This window comes from Octodon degus, unplaced genomic scaffold (genome assembly GCF_000260255.1).
Source record: "Octodon degus isolate 3935 unplaced genomic scaffold, OctDeg1.0 scaffold00101, whole genome shotgun sequence".
NCBI lineage: Eukaryota > Metazoa > Chordata > Mammalia > Rodentia > Octodontidae > Octodon > Octodon degus.
Window position 1 is genome coordinate 6744777 of NW_004524677.1, and position 8979 is coordinate 6753755.

At 39.0% G+C, this 8979-nt stretch overlaps 1 long non-coding RNA gene across 1 annotated transcript; it reads left to right on the forward strand.

Moving 5' to 3' along the window:
- The first annotated feature begins 564 nt into the window (after positions 1-564).
- On the forward strand, positions 565-7504 carry LOC111818765. Its single transcript, XR_002822678.1, has 3 exons — positions 565-761; positions 6051-6138; positions 7469-7504. It is a non-coding gene; the product is annotated as an uncharacterized LOC111818765 (long non-coding RNA).
- Positions 7505-8979: the final 1475 nt, after the last annotated feature.

The following is an 8979-nucleotide window of genomic DNA, read 5'->3' on the forward strand; positions in this document are numbered from 1 at the left end:
GTTTCCCAGGAATTTTCTGGCTGTAAATCACATTCATTTTAGCAGAATATTTGTTCCAGCCTTTCCTGGGCTGCTGCGGCGCTCACCTCATTGTTCCCCAGACACCGATTTCATTCCATCCCACCTCACTCTCTGATGACTTCTGCTTTCCAGTTGGAGATAAGAGTCACAAATCCCTCAGGGTAATTTTCCCAGCTGCCAAAACTATTTCCAAAATGCAGACTTGTGGCCACTGATTCACACTCGGTTGGACAGGCACGGTTTCTTTCTGACTGCTTGCATGTGTGTCACCATTACACTGACAGATGAACTCACTGGTGAAGAGTGAGAGTAGTCAAGGGGAGTTCCTGCAGACCTTATCATGAGTGCCAAGAAGAGAAATGAAATTTAAGATCACCACCGTCATCCCTTCTGAAGTGTGAAAAGTTCATTATGCATGGCCCATGCTTCGTAAGACTGAAAACATATAAGCAAGGAAAACATTACCTAAACACCTTCTTGGTGATCAAATAAATAAATAAAGGGTAGATGTCACCAGATAGTGCGCAACAACACGCTCTTGAAGCCTCTGTCCTCACTGGCGACACATTTGGAGCTCACGTATGTAAGCTCAACACCACAGAGATGGATGTAATGTGGGGAAGAAGAGAAGAGGGCAGAGAGATGTTCTCGGGGCTGTGCCCAGAAAGCACCCCTGTCATCACAGCTGGATGCCAAGACGCACACTGATGGTAGAGAATATGCTGGGGTCAGAGGCCTAGGTGAGTGGAGCGCATGGTATCTCCTCTGAAGGGCAGAGTTAACATAGAAAGTGACAGGGTGAGCAGCAGGCAGTGAGAGTGGAAGAGATCGTTGCCTTTGCCTGTGGAGGTCTGCCCGAGGGAGGGCTGGCTCACTAGAGGAACAGACTCAACACACAGCACATGTGCCACTTTACAAGGGGTTTATTAGTTCAGCTTACAGGATCAGAAGGGGAAGAACCCCAGCAGCTGCCCGTGGAATCAGAGGTAAGATTCCAGTGTTGCTCTGCTTGCCGAAGAGTCAGAGGGCTCAGGGGCAGTCAGAGGTCAAAAAGCCTGGAACTCACTGCAGGCAGCAACGAGTTTGAAAGCTGGAGTCTGCATTGGAGGCCTGAAGGTGCTTAAGACCAGTGTTCAGAGGCATGTTGCTGAACACTGGAGCACCTCCAAAGTAAGAGGGAAGACTTCCTCTCTGTCTTTTTGTTCCATCTGGGCTGCAGACTATTTGTTAATTCCACCCATACCTGGTGGGGCTTTCCTCCTCAGTTTGCATGCTATGTACCAGTAATCTACAGACACACTCAGAACCTCACTGACCTACTCACAGTCCTCTGCCAAAGGCAAATTTCCATAGCATGATTAGCGACCACAATCCACCCTTTGCCAACACATCCTAAACCATGCTTAACTCCCCATATAGTAGTGAGTTTCTATTATGCCTAACATGACTGCATTTATGGATTCTGCATACAAATAGATATACACTAATTCTCTGTCAAGAATAGAAGGCAAAGTTTTTTCTTAGGTGATACTTACTCTTCTCCTACATGCCATAATTAAATATTATAATGTATTTAACTATACTTACAAATCAGTAGTGGCACAATCAACATTTTGTTAAGAAGAAAAAACCCCAAAGATGCCTGCTTAATGCATGTGTGGCAGGCATGTTAACAAACTAGGAAAGACACTCATGACAGTTGCAGTCCTTTTTTCTGTAGCTAGTCACATGCTCCAGCTGGAACTGACAATCTACTGCCCACGCTCTACTCCTTTGACCTTCAACAAGCACTTGAGCAGCTGTTATTTCTTTACCTGGCAGGGTGACCCACACCTTTACTCTTGAAAGTTCTGTGCCACTTGTCATCTTTCCTGCATGGGTTTTTGTGGTTTTCCATCAACTTTAATAACAGGGCACAATAGTAGGAGATACCCTAAGGATGTCCTGCACTCCAAATACATTGTTTCTTACCAATTTCCCCTTGGTGATCTGGACCTCTCACCTCCAACAACACAGTAACATCCTTTTTAGCTTGATGTGGAGTCATGAGCAGCCCACAAGAAGAGGGCTGCCTTAGGGTTCAGTTCAATGAATCACCATTGCATGTCCTGGTATGAGCCTACTGGCTGGGGCCATCCACATCTGGGGTGTCTTCATCCTCAATTTGCAGCCTACCTGTCAATCATTCACAGATACATTGAAAGCTTTTCTAATATGCTGGGTGGTTCTTACTCCAATCAAATTGACTTGTTATAGATAGTGATGGCAAGACTGTTGACAACTTCCCCATGAGAGCTTATGTGGAATAATGGGGCAGGAACCAGACAATGTGAGTTGTTAAGTGAATGGTTGGGATAGAACTGGGGTTGCTAAGGTCAGGATATTCTTTCAGAAGTGAAAGCCAAGACTGAAACCCTTGGAGGTAGTACATGCAAAGGAGAAGTTTGGGGGAAGAATAAAGCCCAGTCCATGGTTAGAACAAGAGCAATTAATTAGAACAGGACACAAGAGGCCATAGAAGAATGGCTTACATCAGGTGAAGCAGGAAGCTGGGGGGAGTTGAGATCATACTCACAGGTGAAGGTGTGAGGAGAATGAATCAGTTCTACAGTTGAGACTAATATGCAAACATAGATTTTAAGCGGTTAGGAGCTTATAGTATATTGTATCATATTATTGTGGCAAGTCACTTAAATACATCAAGCACAGCAAGATAGGAGAAGAAACACTGACACAATTCAGTAACAAACCCAGAAATTCCCAGGAGGAAAAATATTACAACAAAAAGCAATCTAACCTCTCCAAATGCCCAAACTTGGTATAAGACAGTTGCCTTACCTGCCTAATAAGGAATAAGTTTTAGCAAGCAATACATTATGGAAAGAAGGTTTATTACCATTGCTGTCATTCTCTTTGGACAGGCTTGTTGTAGTTACTGCCGCAGATTGCTTTCCTATTACTGCCATGTTGAAAGGGCAGGGAGAAAAGCACTGCTGTTCCCACCCCGGGCTCCTGTATGCATGTACGCATGTGCCTTCAACTTGGTAGGGGAGGGGTCACACAGCCTACCACGCCGCAGGGACACTCAGCCATTAAGTGACCTAGAAACTGCTCACTAACTGCAGAATCCGACCTGCTTATGTCATCACCTTTGTGATTATATTCTTATATTTGGGTGACTTGCAGATTTATCTTCAGAAATAAATTCAGATTCACAGTCTTTGATCAAAGCAGGATCTGTTTCCTCTCTAGAGTTGCACACTCTATAAGTGATCATGAGACTTAGTTCTCAGGAATCAACTCAACTAGGGAAAAGAGAGAAAGCTTTGAAATCGTGACCATCATTGCTCTTAAATATTTCAAAGGAAAAAATAATCTATTGCTCTCATATATTTTAAAGTTAAGATCTAAAAATTTGTACTAACCCCGTGTAAATGGTTGTAAGTTATTCAGTTTTCCAGCATGTTGCAAATACACGTTTTAAAGTAGAATCATTGCTTCATTTTTGAAAGGTACTTGTGACATCAAAATATCACAGTAATCTTTTCAAAACAAACATTTATTTATTTATTTATTTATTTATTCATTCATTTATTTTTGCAGTACTGGGGATTGAACTCAGGACCCTGCGCTTGCCAGGCAAGCACTTACTCTACTGAGCTATCTCCCCAGCCCCTAAAACAAACTTTTAAATTAAGTGCAACTTTTTAAATGTGAACAATTTATAAATGTGCATTGACTGGTTGTCATAGAGTTAGAACACTCCAAGAAGTCTCCTTATAAGGGTCAGCCAAATAGCCCAGCAGATTAAAGCACCTATTTAGGCAGATTCAATGGCTGGGAGTTCGATTCCCTGGCATGCTGTGCCAGCTCCATCCCCAGGGCACACTGAAATGGTGATTGAGATGGGGTGCGGTGGTGTGTACCTGTAATTCCAGGGATAAGGATCAGTGTAAGTCCGATCTGTGTAATGAGGCCCTGTGGACCCTGTACTAAATTCATTAAAAAAAATTAAAAAGAAGTCTCCTTTTGCCTCTGTTGAGACATTCCCTTGTGTCAAAATGGACAAGAAGTGGGATATCTTTACAACAGATTCTCATTGTATCTTTGTAGATACAACTGTATCTTTACAGATACAATGAGAATAAAGCATAGTAAAAAGTCTCATTAGAAATGATACTCTTTCCCTAAATAAAATGATAGGAATTCAACAATGGTTGTTATATTTCTAATTAGTTGTTTAGATTACCAGGTAAAAGAATGTAAAATTGATCAAAAAAATTAAAAGAAGAGAAACCAATGAAAAAGGAAATTAAGCATTAGCTGTATTATTTTACAATAGAACAGTAGAAATCAGCACAATGCCACCTTAACACACTTCATTATAAAGTCTTGAGGTACACATTTCTTATAGCTATTACTCCTTTAAAATGTTTCTTTGATTAATTTGTTTCCCTGTGTGGGTGTAAGGGGGTGCTTAGTCCACTGAGCTATCTCACTGGCCTTACTATGACTATTCTTTGCCCACTAGATTTTTGTGTAAATTTATAATCTGTTTGTTAATGTGCACACACACACACACACACACACACACACACACGTACTTCAATGGCTGACTGTATTGACATAGGGTCACATATATCCCTTATTAGATGAATTTAGATGTTTTATAATGCTGTACTTTGTAATCAAGTAACATGTGATGCCCACCATTCACTTAGCTATTGCTCAGTATTGTCAAACATCTTGTAGTTTTCATTGTAGAAGAAAACATTTAAACATATTTCTTTAGATTTAAAATTAATTTGGCTCAAAATTTTAATTTCTCTTTACTTTCAAAAGATAAGTTACATTTCTTTTTTTGCAAATTACTCTAGTGGGGCCAGGGAGATAGCTCAGTAGAATAAGCGCTTGCCTGGCAAGCACAAGGGCCTGAGTTCAATCCCAGGTTCCACAAAAAAAAAAAAAAAAAAAAATTACTCTAGTATGCAAACTTGTGAAATCCTTTACCTATAAATTTTAATGATTCTTAAATTTTGGGTACTTTCCTTACTTCATATTTTACCTTATGTCATATTTTAATGATAGTTTCCTTCACACTTGATAAAACAGTATTGTGCTTCCTTACTGAGATGGATAGGACCTCAAATATCATGAAGAATGCAAAAAGTGATAGTTGGTATGCATATTTGATCCATTCTGATTGCAGGAAGATGGCTTGCAATACGTAAGAGTCAAGTACGATGTCTGTAGTGGTTTTTACAAATAGTCTTTGCTGGAGTACAGAAATGATTCCACCATATATTTCTAGTTTAATAAAAGATTTTTAAAATCATAAATTAGCATTAAATTCTGTAGAATAATTTCCTGTATTTTTGAGGTGATTATATAATTTTTTGGTACTTTACATTGTTACATATAAGCATATATATGTTTTATATCTACACTTTGCTTACTAATTTATATTGATTTTTAATTGTAGTTCTTTAAAGATTGATTTATAATTTTTCTCTCTTGTGGCCTTATTATGTTTTGAAGCCCTTGTTAAACAAACAATGATTGTATTTTCTGAAAATTTGGGTATGACTGGTATTATCTCTTCTTCAGACATTTTGGAGCATTTATCTGTAAAACCAGGTGGGGTTGGCAGTATCTTTTTTGACAAGATTCTTAAATGTAGATTCTCTATCCTTCAGGTATACAAGAATATTTGTGTGTGTGTGTGTGTGTGTGTGTGTGTGTGTGTGGCAGGTTCTATTTTATGAGGTATTTATGGACACGTGTAAACTTTCAAGCACCTTGGAATGAAGTTATTAACAACCTCCTCTTATTATCTTTTTACTAGCAGGCTTTGCATTTCAGAATAGTTCTAGGTTTACAGAAAAGCTGAGCAGATACAGAGGTTTCCTGCAGCCCTCCACACTTAGCTTCCTTTGCTCGTGGGCTGATGTTGCCATGTTGTTAACTACAGTTCACAGGTCACCCAAACTCCCCTTATTCATCCCTACTGCCTTTGTTTTCTGCTCTAGACTCCTCTCCGGGGTACCACGTGGCCTTTGGTTGTTTCTTGGCTGTGACATTTCCTCAGACTTTTCTGTGTACCTGATGACCCTGACAGTAATACTGGTTACATATATTGTGGGGCGCTCTTTTATTAGAATTTGTCTGGTGTTTCTTCATCATTAGGTTGGGTTTATTGTTTTCTTCCTTAGTTTACTAAGGTGAAGGCTTAGATCATGGATTTTAGATGTTTCCTAACGTGGGCGTTAGCCACTGTGTTTCCCCCGAAGCACAAATGGGCTACCATCCCAAAGATTCTGAGTTTTTTTTTTTAAGCTTGGTTCAAAGTATTTGAAGAATTTCATTTAAGCTTCTTTAGCTCATGTGTTAGCCTGATTTTTTTAACCTCCAGATACTTAGGTTTTTCCCAACTATCTAATTAAGTTCAATTATGGTTTCACAGTTTGCTTTGAGACTCAGTTTTTTGACAAACCTAAAAAAAATCATTGAGTTTTAGTCTGCTCAGCTTTTTTTCTTATTATGAGAGTGAGAATAGTGACTGCCAGCCTCTTAACTTGTGAGAAATAAACAGAAGTTCTCTTACCTTAATGTCTGAAAAACTGGAAGCAATATATCTGTGTTTATTTTTGATATTCATAATACGTAATTTATCTTTTTTCCTTGGTCATTCTTTCAACAGTTAGTTAAAACTGTTGGCTCTGTTGTATTTGTTTTTAGTAATATTTATTTTTTTAAAGTTAGTTTTGCCTCTGAAATTTTTTGGATTTAACTTATTCTTTCTCTAACTGCTTGTGGCAATAACAGCACAGATGTTCTTTCTTTTTTCTTCCCAAATTCATAAAAGCTATAGTTCACCTTTTTAATACTGTGAGAGATATATCCCACAGTTTCATATATGTAATTTTGTATGTGAGTTTTATTGAAAAGGCAATGCCATATTTTTTATTACTCACTTACAATATTTCTCATTTTATTGTGATTACCTTTTTTAGTTATTTAGAAGTATGTTCTGTTTTTTTTTTTATTTTTAGGGTAAGGTCTACAGGGTGTTCAGGGTCTCACTATTAGATCAGACTCGTAGTCATCTGCCTGTTTACAGCCTCCCAAGAGCTGGGATTACAGGTGCGTGCCACCACGCCCAGTCTCAGTTGCCCTCTCCGTGCACCCCAGGGGCTAGGTCAGCACAGCAGGCCTGGGGATCAAATCCCTGGCCCCTGTGCCTGCTTGCAGACACTTTAATCCACTGAGCTATTTGGCCAGCTCTCTTCAGAAGTATGTTCTTAATTTACAAGAATTTAACTTTAGTATTTGGGTAATGACTGTATGTTTTTGATGTCTAGTTTAGATATTTGGATGATCATTTTTTCCATTGCCTTAAAAATCTTCCTCCCTTCACCTACTCATTCTGCCCCTTTATGAATCCCAGACAGTTGCTCGGTGCTCTATGCATGCTGTTGTTTTGCCGGCGTGTTTAGCAACTTTTGAATGAATGGAAAACTGCATGAGGAGGTAAGAGATTCTAGACAACAATGTATTCTCCTGAGGCAGATCCTTTTATTCTTTGATAGGCAACCAGGGTGAGACAGCCTACTCCAATAGTGGCTGAAATGACTTGAGTGTGACTTCCAGTTTTGAGAAGTTTTGTGAATTCTTTTCTTTTGTTGTTGCTGTTTAGATTTCTAATAGGTGCTCTAAGAATCTGGGAGATTTATCAGATGTCTGTCCATTGTCAGTTTCTTAGTCACTTCCCCGTCACTGGGAGAAAATCACTCACACCCTCAATGTAAAGGAGAAGGGGTTTATTTTGGTTCACAGTTTCAAGTGCATTCAATCCCAAATCAGCCCTAGTCAAGATGCAAAGTGGAGGAAAGTTGTTCAACTCGTGCAAGCCAGGAAGCAAGAAGAAAAAAAGAAGCAGGGACAGGAATGCACCAATCTTAACCTCACTATCTCATTGCATTTCAAACTACACTGCTTCTTTTGTTGCTTGAATTGGTCTATCTCTAGATTTGTGTTTTACTCCTTCTACTGGAAGCTTACATAACTTAGGATTCTAGTGTAATACAATTCTAACTTCACTGCCTGTTAATCAAACTGTAATTGTTTTCTTAAAATGGACACAGTCAACATTTCGCTCCCCGTGAGCAACGTTCTTTCATTCTCCAAGTCTCTGATTCATTAGCTCTCAGTTCTGCCTGTATATCTGAATTATCAAGAGAGATTTCAAATATTGCTGATGTAATGGTCTTCCTGCTAGAGATTCCAATTTAATTTTTCTGGAGTGCAGCTTTGGCCCTGGAATATCTTTAGATCTCTCAGTAGTTATAATGTGCACAGATTTGCTGCTCTTAATGTTACAAAAATTGTGTTTTTAAAATTTGTATTCATTTTAATGAGGAAAAAAGATAAAATAGCATGAAACCATTTTAAAAGAGATTAGTAGGAAAGAATTGTGTTTTGATCTGAGTAACCATTGCCAATTTGTTTGTACACAATCACAATAAATAAAATGCGTGATACGTTTTGATGAAAGAGTTCATGGACACCAACATTTCAAAGCGAAGCTTTGATTTTTTTTCAAGAACTTTCACACTGTCCTGTGATACCTCACTATGTGTAGATGTATATTTTTAAAATAAATAAGCATTTGTGAAAAGGTGAAGTAGAAGTGAAGCAGTGTGTGAGGTCTTACAGTCACTGAAGTATAATCTCTCTCTCTCTCTCTCTCTCTCTCTCTCTCTCTCTCTCTCTCTCTCTCTTACTTCCTAGCGATGAAGTATTTTTGCCAAATATGGTTCTGCTGCGACATCCTGCCTCATTGCAGACCTAAACCAGTTGTTCGCAGACTGAGAAGCTGCGAGCCATAATACATCTTTTCTCTTCACACCTTGATTCTTTCAAGTAGGCGTTACAGTCATGGAAGGCGGCCTGACAGGA